General features: G+C 35.9%; 1 protein-coding gene across 2 annotated transcripts in view; it reads right to left on the bottom strand.

Annotated features, from left to right (window-relative positions):
- The window catches only part of NECTIN3 (nectin cell adhesion molecule 3), a 128,081-nt gene that overhangs the window by 86,228 nt on the left and 15,051 nt on the right, over nt 1-26,802 (bottom strand). The window lies entirely within an intron of this gene.

The raw sequence follows: 26,802 nt of genomic DNA, 5'->3' as shown, positions 1-26,802 counted from the left end.
ACACACACACACACACACACACACACACACACACACACACACACACAGAGGCACAGACACTAATGACCGAGTAACAGGAAGGACTGAAAAGAGCTAGATGTTCCCAGGGCTGGATTTAAGACCCAAAGAATGATTCTTAAGTGAATCAAATAATCACCAATATGTGTTGCAGTGGAAAAGCACTAGATTGGGCCAAGAGTAAGCTTAAGAGCAGGTCCTTCCCCATTCAAGCCACCAGGTAAGGTCCCAGCCCTAGCTGACACCCTGACTGCAGCCTTGTGAGAGACTCTGAAACAAAGGACCCAGCTGATCTATGCCTAGATTCCTGACCCAAAGAAACTGAGAGGTGATAAATATATGCTGTTTTAATACTATTAAATTTTAGGGTATTTTGTTACTCAGCAACAGATAATTAACACATTTAGGATCTGTCAAACCAAATATAATACCAAAGTTTCTTCCTTTGGAGAGTTCCTCTACCAAAAATCTGTATAAAACACTTCATTAAAGATAGACCAATTGCCAGAAAACATGAATTCAAAAAACACATATAAATGTGAAATTAAGTTTTTCTATCTCACAGATGAAGAAAAACTATTCTACAAGCAAAAGTTAAAATAAAATGATACCAAACTTCACTTTTATAATAATGATTTCCTTCCTAAAAGCAATGGATGAAATATAAATCATTTTTAGGAACATAGGACTAATACTCATGAATACTAAACTCAAGCAAGATGATCTTCACTGACAGGTATATTAGAACATATATAACAAATCCTTGGAGAGTTTACAACTCACATACATGTCCTGGCAAAATAAATGCTCAAACTAAGAAGTAAACCAATATAAGCACTTGAATATAGAAACTGTATAAATACCTTTAAAATTTAGAGTTATGTCTAGTTAATATTTTTAAATAAATACAAAAATGCAGAAAGGTATCACTTAAAAAGATAACCAAGAAAAATGTGTTTAAACATATTCAACAGTTCTAAACAACAACAAAACCTTTACACAATATTATTTCCATGAGTAATATTTTTTCCTTCTTGGCAGGAAAAAAAAACCATAAATGAATATATTAGATAGATACATACATGGATACATACATAGCTAGATAGCTAGATAAGAGGGCAAACTTTACCACCCAAGAGATGATTGTGGATATTACAAAAAAGGACTGACAATTCACACTGACCATACTTAACAGCTATGGCAGAAAAAGGCTTTCTTTTAGCCACTCCACCAAAAAAGTATCAAGTCCAAAAAATGTACCATCATTGCTCTTATGCTTTCAAGCATAATTACAAAGCTTTTAAAATTTAACCTAAAACATATAAAATATGAAAGTATTCTAATGCATTTTAACAAGCTATCATAAGCCTAGTACTATACCCAAAACTATGCAAATGAAAGGGCAATTTACAAATATTGAAAATTTCATATAATATTATGAAAGAACACACAGCTCTTTATTTAAAGAAAAAGACACAATGACCAAATAGGATATTCAAGAATGTAAGGATATTTTTAGACTATTCATCACATGTGAAAGGTCACATAACTTTCTCATCTGATGCCAAAAAGACATTTAATAGAATTCAATATTCATTATCTGATTTTTTTAAATTAATTAATTTAATTTTTGGCTGCGTTGGATCTTTGTTGCTGCACGCAGGCTTTCTCTAGTTGCGGCAAGCAGGGGCTAAGCTTTGTTGTGCTGCACAGGCTTCTCATTGTGGTGGCTTCTCTTGTTGTGGAGCATGGGCTCTAGGCACACAGGCTTCAGTAGTTGTGGCACACAGACTCAGTAGTTGTGGCTCACGGGCTCTAGAGTGCAGGCTCAGTAGTTGTGGCGCATGGGCTTAGTTGCTCCACAGCATGTGGGATCTTCCCAGACCAGGACTCGAACTTCTGTCCCCTGCATTGGCAGGTGGATTTTTAACCACTGTGCCACCAGGGAAGCCCTCATTATCTGATTTTTAAAAAATAACTAACAACTGAGAAAAGGACTCTTAATAATAAAGTAGATTTTTCTCAAATCAATGGCCATCACAATGCTAAAATTTAAAAGGGGGCATGGTTATTAATGAAAGACCAAGGCAAGATGGTGCACTGTCATTATCATCATTCAACTTAGACTAGAAATTCCCGTTCAATGAGACAAGAAAAGGAAAGAAGGAAGAATAAGAATAAGAAAGGAAAAGACAAAATTATTATTTGAAAAACCTATTACTAGAAAAACCTAAGAAGGCCAAGTAAAGTGCTATTAGGACAAATAATGTGGTTGCTTGCAAACCATGCAAACTGTATACAAAATGTATATTCATCAGGCCATAACAAGTGATAACCTTTACAAACTGACTGTAGAAAAAGTCAATATTCGCAAAGTATTAACATTTAAAACACCCATGAATAATGTTGTAAAGAATCTAGAAACCTGAGAAATTAACTTGAGTAAATGGAAGATATGTTCCTGAGAAGAAAGACGTAATACCTACTACTTAGACAGCAAATCTCTCCATGTTAGCACACATATTCAATGCAACTTCAGTAAAAACCATGACAAAACTTCTTGAAACTAGAATAGGGACACTATGTTTAAAAAAAAACCCCACGATAGCACAGTAAAGGGGAGAAAGAATACTAAAGTAAAAATAATAAAAACCTTAATGTCTTAAAACAATTGAAAGTACACTAACAGATCAACATATAGAATGGCATACAATATGTAATATGTTGTACAAGTGGCGAAATAATGAATTAGTCAAGACATGATGAAAGGACAAGAGCTAATATTTGGAAATAGATCTACCCCTGCTTTACTAAACACACACACACACACACACACACACACACACACACACACAAATCCAGATGAAGATATAAATGTAAAAAAATGAGCCACATATTCCATATATACTGACAATAATTTTTTATATACTCTGGAAGATAAACATTAGTTACTCTAAGGAGGGACACTACTAAGGTATTAAAGAAAGAACTTTTAGTTTTTACTTTGTATTCTTCTTTGATGTCAGAATCACAGTAAATAATGTTCAAAATAAAAGCAAATAAAAAATACAGAATCATCTTCCTCAGGTGGAAGCAGAAAAGAGATAAGATAAAAGAAGTATTATGGACTGAATGTTTGTGTTCCTCCAAAATGTATATATTGAATACCTAACTGGTGGTGGGGTCTTTTCGTGGTAATTAGGTTATATGAGGGCAGGGCCCACAGGCTGGCATTAGTGTCCTCATAAGAAAAGGAAGAGAGAGTAAAGCTCTCTCTCCCTCTCTGTGAGGACAAAGCAAGAAGGTGGCTGTCTACAAGTCAGGAAAGGGTCCTCAACAGGAACTGAATCTGCTTGCACCTTGATCTGGGATTTCTCAAACTCACAGAACTATAAGAAATAAATGCCAGATGTTTAAGCCAACCAGTCTATAGTGTTTTGTTATAGCAATCCCACCTTACTAAGACATTAAGTGTCAGAATTAACTTGAAGGGACAGTGCTAATGATATCTCCTTACAACCTTAAGAATAACAGCTTATGGGGTAGCAATACTTTTATCAGGCAGAACAGACTTTAAAACAAAATCCAGAGCAAAAGACAAAGAAGGACATCATATAATGATAAAGGGATCAATCCAAGAAGCAGATGTAACATGTGTAAACATATATGCACCTAATATAGGAGCACCTAAATATATAAAGCAAATAATAATAGACACAAAGGAAAAAATTGACAAAATATGGTAACAGTATGGGATTATAATACCCTACTTATATCAGTGAATAGATCATCCAGACAGAAAACCAATAAGGAAACAGTGGTCTTAAATGACATATTAGACCAGATGGACTTAATAGATATCTACAGAATACATATCTCACCCCAATACAGAATACACATTCTTTTCAAGTGCACATGGAACTTTCTCCAGGAAAGATCACATGCTAGGCCACAAAAAGGTCTCAGTAAATTTAACAGATTGAAATTATATCAAGCATCCTTTCTGACCACAATGGTATGAAACTAGAAATTAACTACAGAAAGAAAAATGGAAAAAATACAAACATGTGGAGACTGAACATGCTACTAAAAACAAATCACAAAAAAGAACACCACAATGCGTCCATGAACAAATCAAAGAGGAAATCAAAAAATACCTTGAGACAAGTGAAAACAGAAACAAAACTTTCCAAAATCTATGGGACACAGTAAAAGCAGTTCCAAGAGAGAAGATACAAGCCAACCTCAAGAAACAAGAAAAATCTCAAACAACCTAACTTTCCATCTAACAGAATTAAAAAAGAAGACAAAGGCCAAAGGTAGCTAGTAGAAGGAGGAAAATAATAAAGATCAGAGCAGAAATAAATAAAATAGAGACCGAAAAAAACAAACAAACAAAAAAAACCCACCAACAGAAAAGACCAATGAAACCAAGAGCTGGGTTTTTGAACAGAGAAACAAAACTTATAAACCTTTAGTCACAATCTTCCAGAAAAAGAGAGCCCAAATAAAATTAGAAACAAAAGTTACAGCCAACATCACAGAAGTAAAACAAACAATCATAATACCACAGTTATATACCAACAAATTGAACAACCCCCCAAAAATGGATAAATTCCTAGACATTGCAATCTTCTAAGACTGAATCAGGAACAAATAAATAGAAAATCTGGACAAACCAATTACGAGTAATGAAATTGAATCAGTAATCAAAAAACTCCAAAAAAACTAAAGCCCAGGACCAGACAGCTTCACAGGGCAATTCTACCAAACATTTAAAGAGTCAGTACCTATCCTTCTCAAACTATTCCAAAAAGCTAAAGAGCAGAGAACACTCTGAAGCTCATTCTGCAAGGCCAGCTTTACCCTCATACCAAAATCAGAAAAAGACACGACAAAAAAAGAAAATGCAGACCAGTATCTCTGATGAACACAGATGCAAAACTCAACAAAATATTAGCAAACAGAATTCAACAACACATAAAAAGGACCATACATCATGATCAAGCAGTATTTTAGGATGCAAGGATGGTCCAATATCTGCAAATCAATCAATGTGATACACATTAACAAAGTGAAGGGTAAAAAAAGCACACGATCATCTCAACAGATGCAAAAAAAAAAAAAGCATTTAACATCTATTTACGATAAACTCTCAACAAATTTGGTAAAGAGGGAACATACCTAAACATAATAAAGGACATTTACGACAAACCCACAGCTAATATCATACTCAATGGTAAAAAGCTAAAAGCTTTTCCTTTAAGATCAGGGACAAAACAAGCATGCACACTCTTGCCACTTCTACTTAACATAATATTGAAAGTCCTAGCCACAGCAATCACACAAGAAAAAGAAATAAAGGCATTCCATTTGGAAAGGGATAAGAAAACTGTCATTGCAGATGACATGCTACTATATATAGAAAACACTAAAGTCTCCACCAAAAAAAATTAGAAATAATAGATTCAGTGAAGTTGCACATTACATAATCAATATACAAAAACTGGCGGATTTCTATACACAATGACAAACTATCAGAAATAGAAATTAAGAAAACAATTCCATTTACAGTTGTATCAAAAAGAATAAACACCAGCAGTGCAAGAGTGTTCCCTTTTCTCCACACCCTCTCCAGCATTTATTGTTTCTAGATTTTTTGATGATGGCCATTCTGACTGGTGTGATAATTGATACAGCCACTATGGAGAACAGTATGGAGGTTCCTTAAAAAACTACAAATAGAACTACCATACGACCCAGCAATCCCACTACTGGGCATATACCCTGAGAAAACCATAATTCAAAAAGAGTCATGTACCAAAATGTTCATTGCAGCTCTATTTACAATAGCCAGGAGATGGAAGCAACCTAAGTGTCCATCATCGGATGAATGGATAAAGAAGATGTGGCACATATATACAATGGAATATTACTCAGCCATAAAAAGAAACGAAATTGAGTTATGTGTAGTGAGGTGGATGGACCTAGAGTCTGTCATACAGAGTGAAGTAAATCAGAAAGAGAAAAATAAATACCGTATGCTAACACATATATATGGAATCTAAGGAAAAAAAAAAAAGGTCATGAAGAACCTAGGGGTAAGACTGGAATGGAGACACAGACCCACTAGAGAATAGACTTGAGGATGTCTATATAGACTTGAGGGGGAAGGGTAGGCTGTGACAAAGTGAGAGAGTGGCATGGACATATATACACTACCAAATGTAGAATAGATAGCTAGTGGGAAGCAGCTGCATAGCACAGGGAGATCACCTCGGTGCTTTGTGACCACCTAGAGCGGTGGGATAGGGAGGGTGGGAGGGAGGGAGATGCAAGAGGGAAGAGATATGGGAACACGTGTATATGTATAACTGATTCACTTTGTTATAAAGCAGAAACTAACACACCATTGTAAAGCAATTATACTCCAATAAAGATGTTAAAAAAAAGAATATTTTATAGGCAGTTTTATATCTTGATCCAATAAAATGATTCAGAATTTTCAAAAACAAAAAAAAAGAATAAAACACCTAGGAATAAATTTAACCAAGGACAGGAATTCCCTGACAGTCCAGTGGTTAGAGCTACCAAGGGCCTGGATTCGATCCCTGGTCAGGGAACTAAGATCCCACAAGCTGCATGGTGTGGCCATAAAATTAAAAAATTAATTTAACCAAGAAGGTGAAGACCTGTACGTTGAAAGCTATAAGACACTGATAAAAGAAAATTTAAAAGACGCAAATAAATGGAAAGATATCCCATGTTCATGGATTGTTAAAATACCCATACTACCAAAAGCAATCTATAGGCTCAATACAATTTCTATCAAAATTCCAGTGGCATATTTCACAGAACTAGAACAAATAATCTTAAAATTCGTATGGAACCACAAAAGAACCCTAACAGCCTAAGCAATTAAAAAAAAAAAGCTGGAGGTATCACACGCCTTGACTTCCGACTATACTACAAAGCAACAATAATCAGAACACTATGGTACTGGTATAAAAACAGACACATGACCAATGGAACAGAATAGAGAGCCCAGAAACAAACCCACACACAAAAACTCAAAATGGATTAAAGACCCAAATGCAAGACCTGAAAACATAAAACTCCTATAAGAGAGCATAGGCAATACATTCTTTGGATCTGTCTCCTCAGGCAAGGGAAACAAAAGCAAAAATAAACAAATGGGACCAAATCAAACGTAAACACTTTTTCACAGGGAAAGAAACCAACAAAACGAAAAGACAACCTACTGAATGGGGAAAGATATTTGAAAATGGTATGTCCAATAAGGGATTACTATCCAAACTAAACAAAGAACTCATACAACTCAATATCAAAACACTAAACAACCCAATTAAAACATGGGCAGAGGACCTGGACAGGCATTTTTCCAAAGAAGAAACAGATGGCCAACAAGTACAAGAAAAGATGGTCAACATCACTATCATCAAATACAAATGCAAATCAAAACCACAATGAGATATTACCTCACAACTGAGAATGGCTATCATCCAAAAAAACAAAAAATAACAAGTATTGATGAGGATGTGAAGAAAAAGGAACCCTCATGCACAGCTGGTGGAAATGTAAATTGGTACCGCCACTATGAAAAGCAATATGAAGGTTCCTCAAAATATTAAAAATAGAACTACCATATGATCTAGCAATTCCACTCCTGGGTATTTACCTGAAAAAACAAGAGCACTAATTTGAAAAGATATATGCACGCCAATGTTCAAGCAGTATTATTTACAATAGCCAAAACACAGAAACGACTTAAATATCCATAAAGAAGATGTAATACACACACACACACACACACACACACACACACACAAAATGGACTGTTATAAAAAAGAATAAAACTTTGTCATTTGCGACAAAATAGATAGACCTGGAGGATATTTTGCTTAGTGAAATAAGACAGAGAGACAAATATTATACTATATGTTTTCTCTTATATACAGAATCTCTTTATTTGTATCATCATATACAAATGCAAATCAGAACCACAATGAGATATCACCTCACAGATAGAATAAACTAGTGGGAGAGAGGGGAGGGGGGAGAAGGGGAGAGAGTTATGAAGGGGGGAGAGAAGGGAAGAGAGTTGTGAAGAGGGGCACAACAGGTGAAGGGGTTCAAGAGGTACAAACTACTAGGTACAAAATAAAAAGTTACAAGGATACAATGTGCATCACAGGGAATAAAATCAATATTGCATAATAACTTTGTGGCATATTCTATATCAAATTACTATGTTGTACACCTGAAACTAATATAATATTGTAAGTCAACTATACTTTAATTAAAGAAAAATTTTTGAAAAAAAAAGAAAGAAGAACCATGGTTAATGGCCACCATTATTAAAGAGAATATTTGGAGATAGGAAAAAGAAAAAATGGATCCACTGAATCAAAAATGTATTTAAAATATTTTACAATACGTAAACGGGGAAAACCACTCTCGGCATAACAACAAAGACAGAAAAACCACCAAGGAAAAAGTTGATAGATTTGACCAAAAAAACTAACCCTCTAATAATTGAAGAGCCTGAGCAGATATTTACCAAAAAACTATAAATGGCTTTTTTTAACGTGTTCAATTTTACTCATAAACAAATATTAATGTAACTATCAGGTTTTTCTTTTCGGTTTTTTTTGTTTTAATTTCTAGGAGATTATGAGTGGTCTTTTACTTTCTAATTTTTCTACAGAAACACTGAGTAGTTTTTGCTTGTTGCAAAAGTCAATTCTGGTGTAAAACTTTTTTGTTTCAACCCTTAAACCTTTACTCAAGGCTTTATACTACCCTTTAAGTACTGATAATTTGGCTCTCCCTTAGATTCCATGAGCTTCTAATGACCTATCTCCTTGTTTTTCAGTTAGCCACAGTTAGTTTCTGTTGCTTGCAAACAAAAGTGTCTATTACATTTCCAATCCTAGACTAAACCCCAAAATTAAAAGCCACTTCTGAATAAGATTTTCCCCCATGGAATCTTAAAACTGTGGAGAGGGCTTCCCTGGTGGCGCAGTGGCTGGGAGTCCGCCTGCCAATGCAGGGGACACGGGTTTGTGCCCCGGTCCAGGATGATCCCGCATGCCGTGGAGCGGCTGGGCCCATGGGCCATTGCCGCTGGGCCTGCGCGTCTGGAGCCTGTGCTCCGCAGGGGGAGAGGCCACAACAGTGAGAGGCCCACATACTGAAAAAAAAAAAAAAAAAGTGGAGAAACAGATTTTCCTTTGTGGTTCTTAGACCAAGGTCAATATTAGAAAGCCTCACTACTCAAGATCTCCCAAACATTGAGCCTCTTCTTCCCCCCACTTTCTCATCTGAAGCTTCACTGGAGCATTTGACTGGAGAGCAAAAGTGTACTGGAGAAACAACTGTTTATTACTAAAGATCTAAGTTATTTGAAATATGTTCTTCATTAATGGTGATGTAAAGCCTACAACATAAAGAGGCTAAGAACAGCAAAGAATTGAACCTATCATGTCTGGCAAGACTTTAACTTTGTAATATCCTGGCTACTGCACACTCTAGAAGCCAACGAAAAACATGATAAGATACGATGTCCTGTCTCTGCTCTGTGTGTCTATTTGATATAAATCAAATAAAAAGTTTTGTAGTTAATCAACTGAACTTATTATCCTTTCAAAGAGAAAGAGAGAAAGGATTGCTTTTCCCCTACCTGTGGCTCCCATGAAAACACAAGAACCAAGAATAAACAACTGTTCAGAATTTTCATGTGTATTTGTAAAGTCATTCAGTGAGTATTTAGAGTACCCAGAGGATTCAAGTCATCAGGAAATATATATATATTGATCAAGAAGCTTCTAACAGAAAAAATATATATATAGGACTGATGTAACTTCTATGGATTTTTTCAAAACAAAAACAAACAGAAAGACTTGAGACTCATATTAGAGATCACATTAAAGAAAACTGATTGAAACGGAAGTATGAGTAAAGTGGCAATTGTCCAAGAAATGAGCCAAGAACTAAAAGAAGTCATCACTATCTCTAATACTATCCTTTTTGATATTTTAATATTATCATTTACTACATTTTACTTTTCAACCTACAAGAAATGACAGGCATCTTGGACATTTTAGGTCCCAGGATCTTCCAAATGTTAGGATCTACAGAATAAGTATATGCAAATAGTATACAAATGAAACATTTATTGATTGTGCTGTGTCCAACTACAAACAACACTTCCAAACATCTCTAAAGTAGGGATCCTTTCAGACTCCTCAAAATTTAGAATAATTTTTTAAAGCAACGACTGAAATACGTATACATTTTCAAGAGACTAGTAAAATCAGAGAATCTAGGTATCCTCAACAATTTCAGCACACTTAAAAACATTTTAGAGGAATTAAATATAACACCAGTAGATTCAGTAATTAGTCTGAATTGTTTTAAACTGATAAATGTTTGCCATGTCAACTTCAAATATGTAACAAAAGTCTTTTCAACAATATCCCCAAACAACACTTAAAACAGAGATAAGTGCAGACAGAGTAGAGCCAAGTGACTAATAAAATGTGAAAACTATAAGCTGAAAACTCAAATACTATTAGAGTATGAAAGAATCTCTAACTCTGGGATCATAGGAGATCCTATACTCTAAGGAAAAACTTGGATCACATATCAAAAATGGTTGAGAGAATCCAGGGCATTAATCTATCAGTATGTATTAAGTATGTACTTTGTTTCCAGACACTGTTCTAGGTGCTGGGAATAGTACTCAACAGAGAGATGTCCCTGTCCTTACAGGGTTTACATTCTAATTGGAAAGACAGAATTAACAAGAAAATAAAAAGATACCAGACAGTAAGAACTATGGAGGAAAATAAAGGAAGGTAAAAGGGACAGTTATTACTTTACGATAGAACCGTAACTTTTTGATCAAAGAGTGATAAAAGAAGGCCTTTTTAAAATAACACTGGAGCAGAGATTTGAAAAAAGTGAAAAAGTGAGAAAAAAGAACCCTTCAGTGTCCCTATAGTGAAGTGAGAGGACGAATGGCAGGAAATGAGGCCACAGTGGCAGCAGGGGACCAGACTATACATTTGTAGGACTTGGCTTTTATTAATCCTGATAAAATGAAAAACTAGACAGTTTTTAGCAGAAACATGACATATTCTAATTCACCTTTTTTAAAAGGACTAAACCAAGGATTCCAGTTAAGAATGTATTTTGTTAAAGGAGGAGAGAGAAGATGGGGTCTGGACCATACTAATCAAAGTGGCAGTGTTAAGTAGTGGTCAGATTCTGGATATACTGTATTTTGAAAGCACACCAAATAGGATTTTTGGTGATGGAACCAAATATTGGGTCAAAGATAAACAGAGAAGCCAAAATTACTCCCAAGTTATGGCCTGAATAAGTGGGATGGTGGAGTTGCCATTTACCAAAATGAGAATTAGCAAGTGGAGCATTTTTAAGGGGTAGAGTTCAGAAGTGCAGTTTTCAACTTGTTAAGTTTGTGATACCTATTTCACAACCAAATGGATATATTTATAAGCAGCTGAATACATAAAAGTATGCTGTTCTGGAGAGAGTGATGGACTGAGAATGTAAATTTAGAATAATCAACCTATAAAAAGGTATATAAAGTAATTAGGCTGAATGAAACCACTAAAGAGTATTAACAACACAAAGACTAAGAACCCATGGAGCATTCAAACATTTAAAGGTTTGGAAGTTAAACAGAATTCAAGAAAGACGGCAAAGGGTGGCCAGGGAAGAAAGAAGAGGACCAAGAAGTATCCTGCACAATAAGTTAGCAAGTACCTAGAAAGAGAGTGATCAATTACTCCAAATGCTGTATAGGCCAAAAAAGAGGACTGGTAAGTAACTAATGAATTTGGCAACTGTCTTTAGTGAGTGGTGAGGATAAAAACTTGATTGGACTAGATTTGTGATAGTATGGACACTCTGGTTCTAGCCAAGGAAGAGTAACAGGATATACCCACCTGCTTGAAACAACCATATCAAGACAATAAGCAGCAGGCGACAAAAGAGAATGATCCCCGAGAGACAGCAAACACACAGATGAGCCAGATGACTGGACTCAGCTTACCGCCCATAGTGAATTCCAGAGCCACAACTAGGGAGAGAGAACGTAAAGAACCAGGCAGTCTCCCTGAGTCCTATGCAACCTCATATTGAAGATTCTACCCAGTACAATCAGCCAAGAAAGCAAAATAAAAGGCATCCACATTAGGAAAGAATAAAACTGTCTTTACTTGCAGAAAATACAATCATCTGTGTAGACTATCAGATGGAATCTACAAAAAAGCTACTATATCAAGGGTGATTAGCAAGGATGGTAGTAGTCTTATGTAGGACCTAAGATCAATATACAAATATCAATTATATTTCTATGAATTAGCAATGAAAAATTGGGAAGAAATTTTCAACACTGTTGTTTAGCATTAAAAAAAAGATAGGCTAAGGAGAGATCTGACAAAAGCTATGAAAAACTAGTATAGTTAAAAGCTGCAAAATTGGCTGAGAGAAGTTAAAGACCTAAATAAAATAAATGGAAAGGCATACTTGTTCATAGATTAGAAGATTCAATATTTTTTAAATTTATTTTTTTATACAACAGGCTCTTATTAGTCATCCATTTCAAACATATTAGTGTATACATGTCAATCCCAATCTTCCAATTCACCCCACCCCTCAATTTCCCCCCTTGGTGTCCATACATTTGTTCTCTACATCTGTTTCTCTATTTATGCCCTGCAAACTGGTTCATCTGTACCATTTTTCCAGATTCCACATGTATGCGTTAATATATATTTGTTTTTCTCTTTCGGTCTTACTTTACTCTGTATGACAGTCTCTAGGTCCGTCCACGTCTCTACAAATGACCCAATTTTGTTCCTTTTTATGGCTGAGTAATATTCCATTGTATATGTACCACATCTTCTTTATCCATTCATCTGTCGATGGGCATTTAGGTTGCTTCCACCTGGCTATTGTAAATAGTGCTGCAATGAACACTGGGGTGCATGTCTTTTTGAATTATGGTTTTCTCTGGGTATATGCCCAGTAGTGGGATTGCTGGATCATACGGTAATTCTATTTTTAGTTTTCTAAGGAACCTCCATACTGTTCTCCATAGTGGCTGTATCAATTTACATTCCCAACAACAGTGCAAGAGGGTTCCCTTTTCTCCACACCCTCTACAGCGTTTGTTGTTTGTAGATTTTCTGATGATGCCCATTCTAACTGGTGTGGGGTGATACCTCATTGTAGTTTCGATTTCCATTTCTCTAATAATTAGTGATGTTGAGCAGCTTTTCATGTGCCTCTTGGCCATCTGTATGTCTTCTTTGGAGAGAGGTCTATTTTGGTCTTCTGCCCATTTCTTGACTGGGTTGTTTCCTTTAATATTGAGCTGCATGAGCTGTTTATATATTTTGGAGATTAATCCTTTGTCCGTTGATTCGTTTGCAAATATTTTCTCCCATTCTGAGGGTTCGCTTTTCATTTTGTTTATAGTTTCCTTTGCTATGCAAAAGCTTTGAAGTTTCATTAGGTCCCATTTGTTTATTTTTGTTATTTCCATTACTCTAGGAGGTGGATCAAAAAAGATCTTGCTGTGATTTATGTCAAAGAGTGTTCTTCCTATGTTTTCCACTAAGAGCTCTATATTATCTGGCCTTACATTAAGGTTTTAATCCATTTTGAGTTTATTTTTGTGTATGGTGTTAGGGAGTGTTCTAATTTCATTCTTTTACATGTAGCTGTCCAGTTTTCCCAGCACCACTTACCAAAGAGACTGTCTTTTCTCCATTGTATATCCTTGCCTCCTTTGTCATAGATTAGTTGACCACAGGTGTGAGGGTTTATCTGTGGGCTTTCAATTTTGTTCCATTGATCTATATTTCAGTTTCTGTGCCAGTACCATATTGTCTTGATTACTGTAGCTTAGTAGTATAGTCTGAAGTCAGAGAGTCTGATTCCTCCAGCTCCGTTTTTTTCCCCACAAGATTGCTTTGGCTATTCGGGGTCTTCTGTGTCTCCATACAAATTTTAAGATTTTTTGTTCTAGTTCTGTAAAAAAATGTCACTGATAATTTCATAGGGATTGCATTGAATCTGTAGATTGCTTTGGGTAGTATAGTCATTTTCACAATTTTAATTCTTCCAAGAACATGGTATATCTCTCCATCTGTTTGTGTCATCTTTGATTTCTTTCATCAGTGTCATAGTTTTCTGAGTACAGGTCTTTTACCTCCATTGGTAGGTTTATTCCTAGGTATTTTATTCTTTTAGTTGCAATGGTGAATGGGATTATTTCCTTAATTCCTCTTTCTGATCATTCGTTGTTAGTGTTTAGGAATGCAAGAGATTTCTGTGCGTTAATTTTGTATCCTGCAACTTCATTCCAAATTCACTAATTAGCTCTAGTTGTTTTCTGGTGGCATCTTTAGGATTCTCTATGTATAGTATTGTGTCATGTGCAAACAGTTGACAGTTTTACTTCTTTTCCTCTTTGTATTCCTTTTATTTCTTTTTCTTCTCTGATTGCTGTGGCTAGGACTTCCAAAACTATGTTGAATAATAGTGGCGAGAGTGGATATCCTTGTCTTGTTACTGATCTTAGAGGAAATGCTTTCAGTTTTTCACCATTGAGAATGATGTTTGCTGTGGGTATGTCACACGTCCTTTATTATCTTGACATAGGTTCCCTCTATGCCCAGTTTCTGGAGACTTTTTATCATAAATGGGTGTTGAATTTTGTCAAAAGCTTTTTCAGCAACTATTGAAATGATCATATGGTTTTTACTCTTCAATTTGTTATGTTAATATGGTGTACCACATTGATTGATTTGTGTATACTGAAGAATCCTTGCATCTCTGGGATAAATCCCACGTGATGATACTGTATGATACTTTTAATGTGTTGTTGGATTCTGTTTGCTAGTATTTTGTTGAGGATTTTTGCATCTATAGTCATCAGTGATACTGATATGTAATTTTCTTAATTGTAGTATCTTTGTCTGGTTTTGGTATCAGGGTGATGGTGGCCTCGTAGAATGAGTATGGGAGTGTTCCTTCCTGTGCAATATTTTGGAAGAGTTTGAGAAGGATGGGTTTTAGCTCTTCTCAAATGTTTGATAGAATACACCTGTGAAGCCACCTGGTCCTGGACTTTTGTTGTTGGAAGATTTTTAATCACAGTTTCAATTTCATTACTTGTGATTGGTCTGTTCATACTTTCTGTTTCTTCCTGGTTCAGTCTTGGAAGGTTATACCTTTGTAAGAATTTGTCCACTTCTTCCAGGTTGTCCATTTTATTGGCATAGAGTTGCTTGTAGTAGTCTCTTAGGATGCTTTGCATTTCTGCGGTGTCTATGGTAACTTCTGCTTTTTCATTTCTAATTTTATCGATTTGAGTCCTCTCCCTCTTTTTCTTGATGAGTCTGGCTAATGGTTTATCAATTTTGTTCATCATCTCGAAGAACCAACTTTTAGTTTTATTATCTTTGCTATTGTTTTCTTTGTTTCTATTTCATTTATTTCTGCTCTGATTGTTATGATTTCTTTCCTTCTGCCAACCTTGGGGTTTTTTCTTCTTTCTCTAGTTCCTTTAGGTGTAAGGTTAGATTGTTTATTTGAGATTTTTCTTAGTTTCTTGAGGTAGGCTTGTATAGCTATAAACTTCCCTCTGCTTCTGCTGCATCCCATAGGTCTTGGATCGTTGAGTTTTCATTGTCATTTGTTTCTAGGTATTTTTTGATTTCCTCTTTATTTCTTCAGTGATCTCTTGGTTATTTAGTAACGTATTGTTTAGCATCCATGTGTTTGTGTTTCTTCCCTGTAATACATTTCTTTCTTTTTTTTTTTTGCACCTCTTTTTTTTTTTACATCTTTATTGGAGTATAATTGCTTTACAATGGTGTGTTAGTTTCTGCTTTATAACAAAGTGAATCAGTTATACATATACATATGTTCCCATATCTCTTCCCTCTTGCGTCTCCCTCCCAATCCCACCCCTCCAGGCAGTCACAAAGCACATTTCTCATCTCATAGCACTGTGGTTAGAAAAGATGGTTGATATGATTTCAATTTTCTTAAATTTACTGAGGCTTGATTTGTGATCCAAGATGTGATCTATCCTGGAGAATGTTCCATGCGCACTTGAGAAGAACGTGTAATATGCTGTTTTTGGATGGAATGTCCTATAAATATCAATTAAATCTATCTGGCCTATTGTGTCATTTAAAGCTTCTGTTTATTTATTTTAATTTTGGATGATCTGTCTGTTGGTGTAAGTGAAGTGTTAAAGTCCCCCACTATTATTGTGTTATTGTCGATTTCCTCTTTTATAGCTGCTAGCAGTTGCGTTATGTATTGAGGTGCGCCTATGTTGGGTGCATATATATTTATAATTGTTACATCTTCTTCTTGGATTGATCCCTTGATCATTATGTAGTGTCCTTCCTTGTCTCTTGTAACATTAAAGTCTATTTTATCTGATATGAGTATAGCTACTCCAGCTTTCTTTTGATTTCCATTTGCATGGAATATCTTTTTCCATCTCCTCACTTTCAGTCTGTATGTGTCCCTAGGTCTGAAGTGGGTCTCTTGTAGACAGCATATATATGGGTCTTGTTATTGTATCCATTCAGCGAGCCTGTGTCTTTTGGTTGGAGCATTTAATCCATTCACGTTTAAGGTAATTATTGATATGTATGTTCCTATGACCATTTTCTTAATTGTTTTTAGTTTGTTTTTGTAGGTCCTTTTCTTCTCTTGTGCTTCCCAGTTACAGAAGTTCCTTTAGCATTTGTTGTAGAGCTGGTTTGGTGGTGCTGAATTCTCTTAGCTTTTGCTTGTCTGTAAAGCTTTTGATTTCTCCATCAAATCTGAATGAGATCCTTGCCGGGTAGAGTAATCTTGGTTGTACGTTCTTCCCTTTCATCACTGTAAGTATATCATGCCACTCCCTTCTGGCTTGTAGAGATTCTGCTGAGAAATCAGCTGTTAACCTTATGGGAGTTACCCTGTATGATATTTGTCATTTTTCCCTTGTTGCTTTCAATAATTTTTCTTCGTCTTTAATTTTTGTCAATTTGATTACTATGTGTCTCAGCATGTTTCTCCTTGAGTTTATCCTGCCTGTGACTCTCTGTGCTTCCTGGACCTGGGTGGCTATTTCCTTTCCCATGTTAGGGAAGCTTTCCACTATAATCTATTCAAATATTTTCTCAGGTCCTTTCTCTCTCTTCTCCTTCTGGGAACCGTACATAATGTGAATGTTGGTGCAATTAATTTTGTCCCAGAGGTCTCTCAGGCTGTCTTCATTTCTTTTCATTCTTTTTTTCTTTATTCTGTTCCATGGCAGTGAATTTCACCATTCTGTCTTCTAAGTCACTTATCCGTTTCTTCTGCCTCAGTTATTCTGCTACTGATTCCTTCTAGTGTAGTTTTCATTTCAGTTATTTTTCTGTTCACCTGTTTGTTTGTTCTTTAATTTTTGTAGGTGTTTGTTTTTTAATTCTTCTAGGTCTTTGTTAAACATTTCTTGCATCTTCTCCATCTTTTCCTCCATTCTTTTCACTATCATTATCTTCATTATCATCTTATCTTCTCTATCATTATCTTCACTATCATTATTCTGAATTCTTTTTCTGGAAGGTTACCTACCTCCACTTTGTTTAGTTGTTTTTCTCAGGCTTTATCTTGTTCTTTCATCTGGTACATAGTCCTCCGCCTTTTCATTTTGTCTATCTTTCTATGAATGTGGTTTTCGTTCCACAGGCTGCAGGACTGTAGTTCTTCCTGCTTCTGCTTTCTGCGCTCTGGTGGATGAGGGTATCTAAGAGGCCTGTGCAAGCTTCTTGATGGGAGGGACTTGTGGTGGGTAGAGTTGGGTGTTGCTCTGGTGGGCAGAGCTCAGTAAAACTTTAATCCACTTGTCTGCTGATGGGTGGGGCTGGGTTCCCTCCTTGTTAGTTGTTTGGCCTGAGGCGCCCCAGCGCTAGAGCCTATCTGGGCTCTTTGGTGGGGCTAATGGTGGACTCTGGGACGGCTCACGCCAAGGAGTACTCCCTGAACTAGGCACTCCAGTGCTGGGGTGCCTAACAAAGGCACCCCAGCACTGGAGCCTACCCAGCTCTTTGGTTAATGGTGGACTCTGGAAGGGTTCACACCAAGGAGTACTTTCCAGAACTTCTGCTGCCAGTGTCCGTGACCCCGCGGTGAGCCACGGCCACCCCCTGCCTCTGCAAGAGATCCTCCAACAGTAGCATGTTCAGTCTTCCAAGGGGTCAGTGCTCCTTCCCCTGGGTCCTGATGCGCACACTACTTTGTGTGTGCCCTCCAAGAGTGGAGTCTCTGTTTCCCCCACTCCTGTTGAAGTTGTGCAATCAAATCACGCTAGCCTTCAAAATTTGATTCTCTAGGAATTCCTCCTCCCGTTGCCAGACCACTAGTTGGGAAGCCTGACATGGGGCTCAGAACCTTCACTCCAGTGGTTGGATATCTGTGGTATAAGTGTTCTCCAGTTTGTAAGTCATCCACCCAGCAGTTGGGATTTGATTTTATTGTGATTGCACCCTTCCTACCATCTCATTGCAGCTTCTCCTTTGTCTCTGGATGTGGGGTATATTTTTTGGTGAGTTCCAGTGTTTTCCTGTCGATGACTATTCAGCAGTTAGTGGTGATTCCGTTGCTCTTGCAAGAGGGAGTGCTCAGTATTTTTAAAACATTAATTCTCTGTAAATTGATCTATAGATTCAACACAATCCCAATCAAAATCCAATCAACCTTTTTATAAAAACTGACAAGCTACTGCTAAAATTAATATGGAAGTACAAATGTAAATTTTTGTGACCTTAGCTTGGCAAATATTTTCTTAGATATGTTATCAAAAGCGCAATCAGTGGATTTCATAAAATTTACAATTTTCTGTTCTTCAAAAGACACTTCTTAAGACAAGCCACTTACTGTGAAAATGTCTTTTGCAAATGAAATCTGATAAAGGATTTATAGGTGATAAAGCACTTGAATTCAAAATACATAAAGAATTATCAAAACTCCATAAATACAAAGCAGGTCAATAAAAATGCGCAAAAGATTGTAACAGACACATCACTGAATAGCACGTGAAAAGATGTTCAACATCATCTGGGAAATGCAAATTAAGGCCACAATAAGACACCACTACATATCTATTAGAGTAGCTAAAATTTAAAAAGATTGACAACACCAAGTGTTGGAGAAAATGTGGAAAAATGAACTCTCCTACATTGCTGGTTGAACTGTAGAACGGTACCTCCTCACTGGAAGATAATTTGGTAGTTTCTTTAACATACAAGCACCATATCATCCACCAACTTCACTCCTTTATCTTTACTCAGTAGGGGGAAAAGAAGCATGTGCCTATACAAAGACTTGTACACAAATGTTCATAGCAGCTTCATTCTTAACAGCCAGAAACTGGAACCAACCCAAGTGTCCATCTACAGGTGAATGAATAAACAAATTGTGGTATACCTGTACAATGAAATACTACTCAGCAATAAAAAGGAATACTCAAGTAGGAAGGAATCTTCTTCAACTTGATAAAGAACATTTATTTAAAAAACCTACAGCTAACACCATACTTAATGGTGAGAAACTAGAAGCTTTCACCATAAGATCAGGAACAAGTCAAGGATGTTCCCACTGTTGTACCTTTTCAACATCATACTGGTGCAATAAGAATAGGAAATAAATAATATACTGATTAGAAAAGAAGAAATAAAACATTGTTCACAAATCACATGATCGTCTATGTAGAAAATCAGAAAGAATCAACAAAATAACTCTTCAAACTAATATGCAATTATAGCAAGCTTGTAGGATACAACTGCTTTCCTATAATATTAATGATAAACAAATAGAATTTGAAATTAAAAACACAATATCATTTACATTAGCACCCAAAAAATAAAATATTTTGGTATAAATCTAACAAAATGTGTACCAGATCTATATAAGGAAAACTAAAGAACTAAATAAATGTGGAATATTCCATGTAATATTCCACAGAATACTGAATCAATTTTGTCAAGATGTCAGTTCTTCCCATCTTGATCTATAGATTCAACATGATCCTTGCTCCCAACAAATTGCTTTGTGGATATTGACAAACTGATTCTAAACGTATACGGAAAAACAGAAGATACAGAATAGCCAACACAATACTGACAGAAAAGAGCAAGGTCAGAACACATGCCATATGACTTCAAGACTGACTATAAAGATATAGTAATCAAGACAGTGACATATGACTTCAAGACTGACTATAAAGATATAGTAATCAAGACAGTGACACTGGTGAAAGAACAGATTGATAGAACAGAGACTCCAGAAATAGATTAATTTTACTATAGTCAATTGATCTCTAAAAGAAACAAAGGCAATGTAATGGAGCAAAGAGAGTCTTTTCAACAAGTAGTGCTGGAACAACTGGACATCCACATGCAAAAATATAAATGAAGACACAGAATTTACATCCTTCATAAAAATTAACTAAAAATGGATTGCAGACCTCAATGTAAAACACAAAACAGAAAACCCCTAGCCGATAACATAGGAAAAAATCTAGATGACCTTGGGTATGGTGATGACATTTTAGATACAACATCAAAGACATGTTCCATAAAAGAAATAACGATAAGCTGGCCATCATCAACATTGAAAACTTCTGCTCTGCAAAAGACATAATCAAGAAAATGAGAAGACAAGCCACAGACTAGGAGAAAATGTTTGCAAAATACATATGTAATAAAGGACTATTAACCAAAATACACAAAGAACTTTTAAAACTCAGCAAGAAAACAAACAACTCAATTCAAAAATGACCAAAGACCTTAACAAACACCTTACCAAGGAAGATATACAGATAGCAAATAAGTATATGAAAAGATGCTTAACATCATATCATTAAGGAATTGCAAATTACGATAATCAGATATCATTACACACCTATGAGAATGGCCAAAATCCAAACACTGACAACAACAAATGCTAACAAAGTTGTGGAGCAACAGGAACTCCCATTCATTGCTGGTTGGAATGAAAAATGGTACAGCCACTTTGGAAGACAGTTTGGTGGTTTCTTACAAAATGAAATATACTCTTACCATGTAATCCAGAAACTGTGCTCCCTGGTATTTACCCAAATGAGTAGAAAACTTATGCTCACACAGAAACTTGCACATGGGTGTTTACAGAGCTTTATTCATAATTGCCAAAACACACAAGCAACCAAGTTGTCCTTTAGTAGGAGAATGGATAACTAAATTGTGGTACATCCAGACAATGAAGTATTATTCAGTGCTAAAATGAAATGAGCTACCAAGCCACAAAAAGACATGGAGACACCTTAAATGCATATTGTTAAACTTAAAAAGCCAATCTGCAAAGGATACATATTAAATGATTCCAACTGTATGATATTCTGGAAAAGGTAAAACTATGAAGACACTAAAAAGATCAGTGGTTGCCAGGGGTTAGAGGGGATAGAGAAATGAACAGGTGAAACACAGAATTTTTAGGGCAGTGAAACTATCCTGGCATACTATCATGGTAGATACATGTCATTATACACTTACCAAAACCCACAGAATGTACACTACTAAGCGTGAACCCTAATATAAACTACAGCCTTTGGGTTATGTCAGTGCAGGTTCATTGACTGGAACAAGTACACCACTCTGGTACGGGATGTTGCAGGGAGGAAGGGGAGATACACATGGACCAGGGGGGATACAGAAACTGTACATCCTATTCAATTTTGCTATTAAAAAATAAAGTCTTTTAAAAAATTTTAAAAGGAATACTCATACAACCAAATACTACTCAGCAATAAAAGGAAATAAACTGATATATGCAACAATCTGGATGAATTTCAAAATAATTATGTTGGAAGAAGACAGAAAAAGACATACATAGAGTATGTTTCAATTTATATAAAACTGTAGAAATTGCCAACTACTTTATAGTGACAGAAAGCAGATCCATGCTTACTTGGGGGAAGAGGGTTAGGAAGGGATGAAATGGATGGTTTATAGGGGACACAAAGAAACTTTTGGGAGGGATGGATAACATTCACTATCTTCATTGCAATGATGACTCAACAGTGTATATACCTTTGTTAAAACTTAACAAACCATACACCTTAAATATGTGAAGCTTATTATATGCCACTTATGCCCAGTAAGGCTGTTTTTATAAAAAAGTAAGAATAGGAGAGGGACTGGAAAACATTTATTATACATGTAACTTTTGTGAGAATTTTTACCATAAGGGCAGAGAAAGAGATCAGACAGCAGCTCAAGAAAGATGATGGGTCAGGGAGAGTACTTTTTTAATGGGAGATGTTACAGCATATTTTTAAGCTGACTGAAATGACTGAAAAAAATTTAAGAGACAAGAGAAGGGACAATTCTTGAGAAGAGGCAGTATGGGACAGGACTAGAAGAGGTACTGCTGGCCCTTCATTGTGCAACAGCTATAGCAGGCAGAGACTACCAGTACAGACAGATAGGTTGGTAGATAATGGTGGTGAAAGTTCTTTTCTGACTACTTCTCTTTTCTCTTTAAAACAGAAAGGATTTCATATGAGAATAAGAGGAGGTCCTAGAAGCGTAAAAAGAAATAAGGTGTGAAACAATTGTGGGGAAAGAGTAGATAGACTGAAGTAACAGTACCCAAAGTGAGACCCTTTAGATTACCTAAGACCTTTTCTGGTTGTTCATGACATAGTCAAAACTATTTTCACAGTCATACTAAGATCTTATTTGTCTTTTTCATTCTCATTCTGTCATGAGTATATGGTAGATTTTCCAGAGGCTATAAAACATGATACTCAGCAGGCTGAATGCAGAAGCAGGTATGAAAATCCAGTTGTTGTCAATTAAGATAGACATTAAAGACATTCACAAAATAAGACACAATGCTACTCTTACCACTAAATTTTTTTAGGAAATACCTATTTTTCATAAAAATATGTAATGGGTTTATTATTTTTGAAGAAATTAAAGCATTTTTAAATTTCTCAGTTTTAATTTTGAACCAAATAAATATTGACAGATAAAACCCACATTAAGAAAAAGCTCACTGTAGTCCTCAATAATTAAAAAACAATCTTTTTTAATATTGATTTATTTTAATTTTTGGCTGCATCGGGTCTTAGCTGAGGCACGTGGGATTTTTCGTTGCAGCGCATGGGCTCTTCATTGCGGCACGTGGGCTTCTCTCTAGTAGCGGCACACGGGCTCCAGACAGCGTGGGCTCTGTAGTTTCAGCGCGTGGGCTTAGTTGCCCCTGGCATGTGGGATCTTAGTTCCCTGACCAGGGATCGAACCAGCATCCCCTGCATTGCAAGATGGATTCTTAACCACTGGACCACCAGGGAAGTCCCCTCAATAATTTTTAAGGGCACAAAAACGTTCCAAGACCAAACAGTTTGAGAACCACTAACTAGGAAAATGTATGATTTCAGAATAGTACCAAGAGCCACTTGTACTTACTAATCTTGAATTACAGTGACATCAATCAGCATTCAGCTGCCTGACTGGAGAAACTGACAAGGCAGAGAGTAAAGATTTCAGCTACATTGAGAGTTTCACCAGGCTAGCACAATTAGAAGAGAGATGAGCAAGCAGTTGATGTGCAGGCAAAGAAATGATTTCAGTGGTAGACCACAGACTTGAAACTAGTCAAGAAGGAAATTACAATTAGAGGATTACAAAAACCAATGTAGCTAAATAATTACTGGGATTTAAGTATTAAGTAAAGTGAGGCAGAAAATGGGAGAAGGTGGGAAAGTCAATCTTTCTGAGACTCAGTTTTCACACCACATCATCAGCTTACAGTTGTGTATTCTTGAAAATTATCAAAGAGCTTTTACATACACCGTTTCATCTGACCCCCACACCTCATCACCCCTCCCACACACAAAAAACCCACACTGTGAGGTACATAGGTACCTCATATGACAGATTAAGAATCAAAAGGGTTAAAAGAGTTACCACAGTTCATGTAAATAATAAGAGTGCCTTTGCTATAGTCCAGAGGATCAGGAAAAGCTTTGCAGGAGGTGGCATTTAAGCTGTGCCTTCGAGGCTAAGATTTTCATTGGCTAGGAAGACCATTCCAGGCTACAAAGATCCAGTATGAGGCCAAAATATAAATAAAATAAGACTGAAGGGAAGGCTAAGTCCAAAGTGGGTAAAGGGCAGTAATCAGAAATGACACAGTAGAGAACTAGAACTGAAGTCTTCTAATTATGCTATGGCACAGTGCTTCGCATTTCATAGAACAACTCTGTTCCAGCAGCTAGCCACATGTGGCTATTTAAATTTAAATTAATTAAAATTAAATAAAATTTAAAATTCATGTTTTCGGTTACACTAGCCATATTTCAAGTGCTCAGCTGCCTCATGTGGCTAGTGACTGTAATACTGAAGACTACAGCTATACAACATTTGCTTCATTGCAGAAAGTTCTAGATGGCACAGTTTTAGAGTGGAATTCAATAAAGGTTAACTTCTAACTACAGGTCTGAGTTTTCTACAAAGCTAAAAAAAATCAGCCTCAAAGAGTTAATTTTTTTAAGGTTTAGATTTCTATAAAAATGATTTATATGTAACCAACACAGGAAGTAACAGGTTCAAGAAACAGCAAACTTCTACTACAGTATTTCCTATACATTAACACTAAAGATAAATTTCATGCCACTGTACAACATCTTTACCAATCTTTAAGTAGCAATTTCAACCTTTATAAAATGCTCTTTCTAAAATGCTGTTTCCATCATCTATTCTCAGTCACTACCTTTTAATTTCAAATAAGGAAAATACCTTGATTTAATCGACCCACATAAAGGTTCCCTTTAGTTGAATTCACCTTATGCTTTTAAGTACAGTTCCTTTATATTTTCAGAACAGAAGCACAAAATCTTAGATCAGGAAGAGAATTTACAGGACATCTGATCTAATCTCATTTTACAGAGACTGTGAAGTGATTTGCCCTTATCATATGGCTAGTGGCAAAACACAGACAAGAAGCCTCTTGGCTTTGAAAAGTAATCTTTCCAACTCCATCATGCTGAGCACATTATGAATAAATCCTAAACATTTCACAGAAAGAAAACCTAGAATGGCTATTAACGGAGACAATCAAAAGCTCAGTGACTTTCAAAATAAAAAGTAGAGGGGGGCTGTAGTTCTTAAGTAAGCACTACTTCCACTAGAAGTAAAATGCATGCGAGATGGGTTTTCATAACAATTACTAAGAATCTGCTCTTGCAATTCCCATTTCAAACTGAAATTTTAGCAATTTTTAAACACTAATGAAATTATGAGTTTCAATCACCATTATAAAATGTATTCCCCAAAACACTATAATAATTATATTATCTTAGGCCTTACTGTTATTACAGCAGTAAAAATTTATAATCAACAGTAAACAATTTTCAACCAAGGGAACTGTTTTTTAACCATACTGATGAATTTACTTCTGATCCTTAAATTTACTTTAACCTAATTATAAATGATACATAAAAAACAGAAGGCCTGTGAACATGTAAATATTCTCAGATAAATCAGACATTGTAAAGAACTAGTGCTTTAAAGACACTGATGTATTATCAATCCTCATAAATGACAGCCTTCAACAATGATACACCTAAAAATTTATACACACATTTACACAACATAAATAATCAAAAAATCTCAAACTTACCATTTTAAAAGAGGTACCTCTAAACAAGTACATGGAGCTTATGGCTAAGTAGTGTAATACTTTTCAGACCTAAGAATAAGAATTAAAATTGCGAATGGTGGAACAGGATGGAATAAAAAAGCAAGAACTTTGGAGCCAGACTAACATAGATTTAAGAACACACAGACCTCTAAATTATTACCAGTGTGACCCTGGGTACTTGAGAGCCTGTTTTATCACCTATAAAATGGGACTATTATCACCTAATTAACAAGGTTTCAGTAAAATTTAAAAGAAAAAATTCAAACATGGGAGCATGCACTGACTAAACCAAAAAGAGGATTGCTAGAAAAACTGTTTGAGGTCCAGTTGAAGCTAAAACCTGATTCTATACGGGCACCAATCTGCATTGTTATATGATTTTTTTTTTCTCCCCAAGTCCCACTAGTAGCTGAGAAGTAAGCATAAGAATTTGTACAGCTGAACTGATTCAGAGTGAAGATTTTGCAAGATGTTTCACTTTAAGTGAAAAACACTGGGGCAAGGAATTAGATATTACAAGTCTAGGTTGAAAAAATAAGTGAGCTAATATGGAAAAAATACAAGTATGTATGAAACACAGTAAGAGCTCAAATATTTACTGCATTTCATTCACTGAATATTAAGTACTACGTATTATAAGGTAGAAAACAGTATAGCCTAAGACTTCCAAGATGTGAGAATCTAGAAGAGAAAATAAGACATGCAAGGCAATGGATGTATGGTAGAGCGATCATATAATTTGTCATCTAAGCCAAAACATTTTTTAGAGTGAAAGGAAGTAGAGGAGTATTATTGATAATTATGCCAGAAAAACAGTTGTAAGCCTAGACTTTCCAAGGCAAACTGGGTTATATCACCTTTATGAAAGTCACCATAGTTAAGGGTGAAAACAGAAAATTGGGAGAAGGAATGAGAGAAGCGTGTAGGGTGAGAAAAGTTGCATCTAGAAAGTGAAATTTTCCTTCAGCTAAGCCCAAACTAGTG

Source organism: Monodon monoceros, unplaced genomic scaffold, assembly GCF_005190385.1.
Source record: "Monodon monoceros isolate NGI ecotype Baffin Bay Population unplaced genomic scaffold, NGI_Narwhal_1 Super_Scaffold_11, whole genome shotgun sequence".
Classification (NCBI taxonomy): Eukaryota; Metazoa; Chordata; class Mammalia; order Artiodactyla; family Monodontidae; genus Monodon; species Monodon monoceros.
The sequence above is the reverse complement of the archived record's forward strand: the minus strand, read 5'-3'. Positions and strand labels throughout refer to the sequence as shown.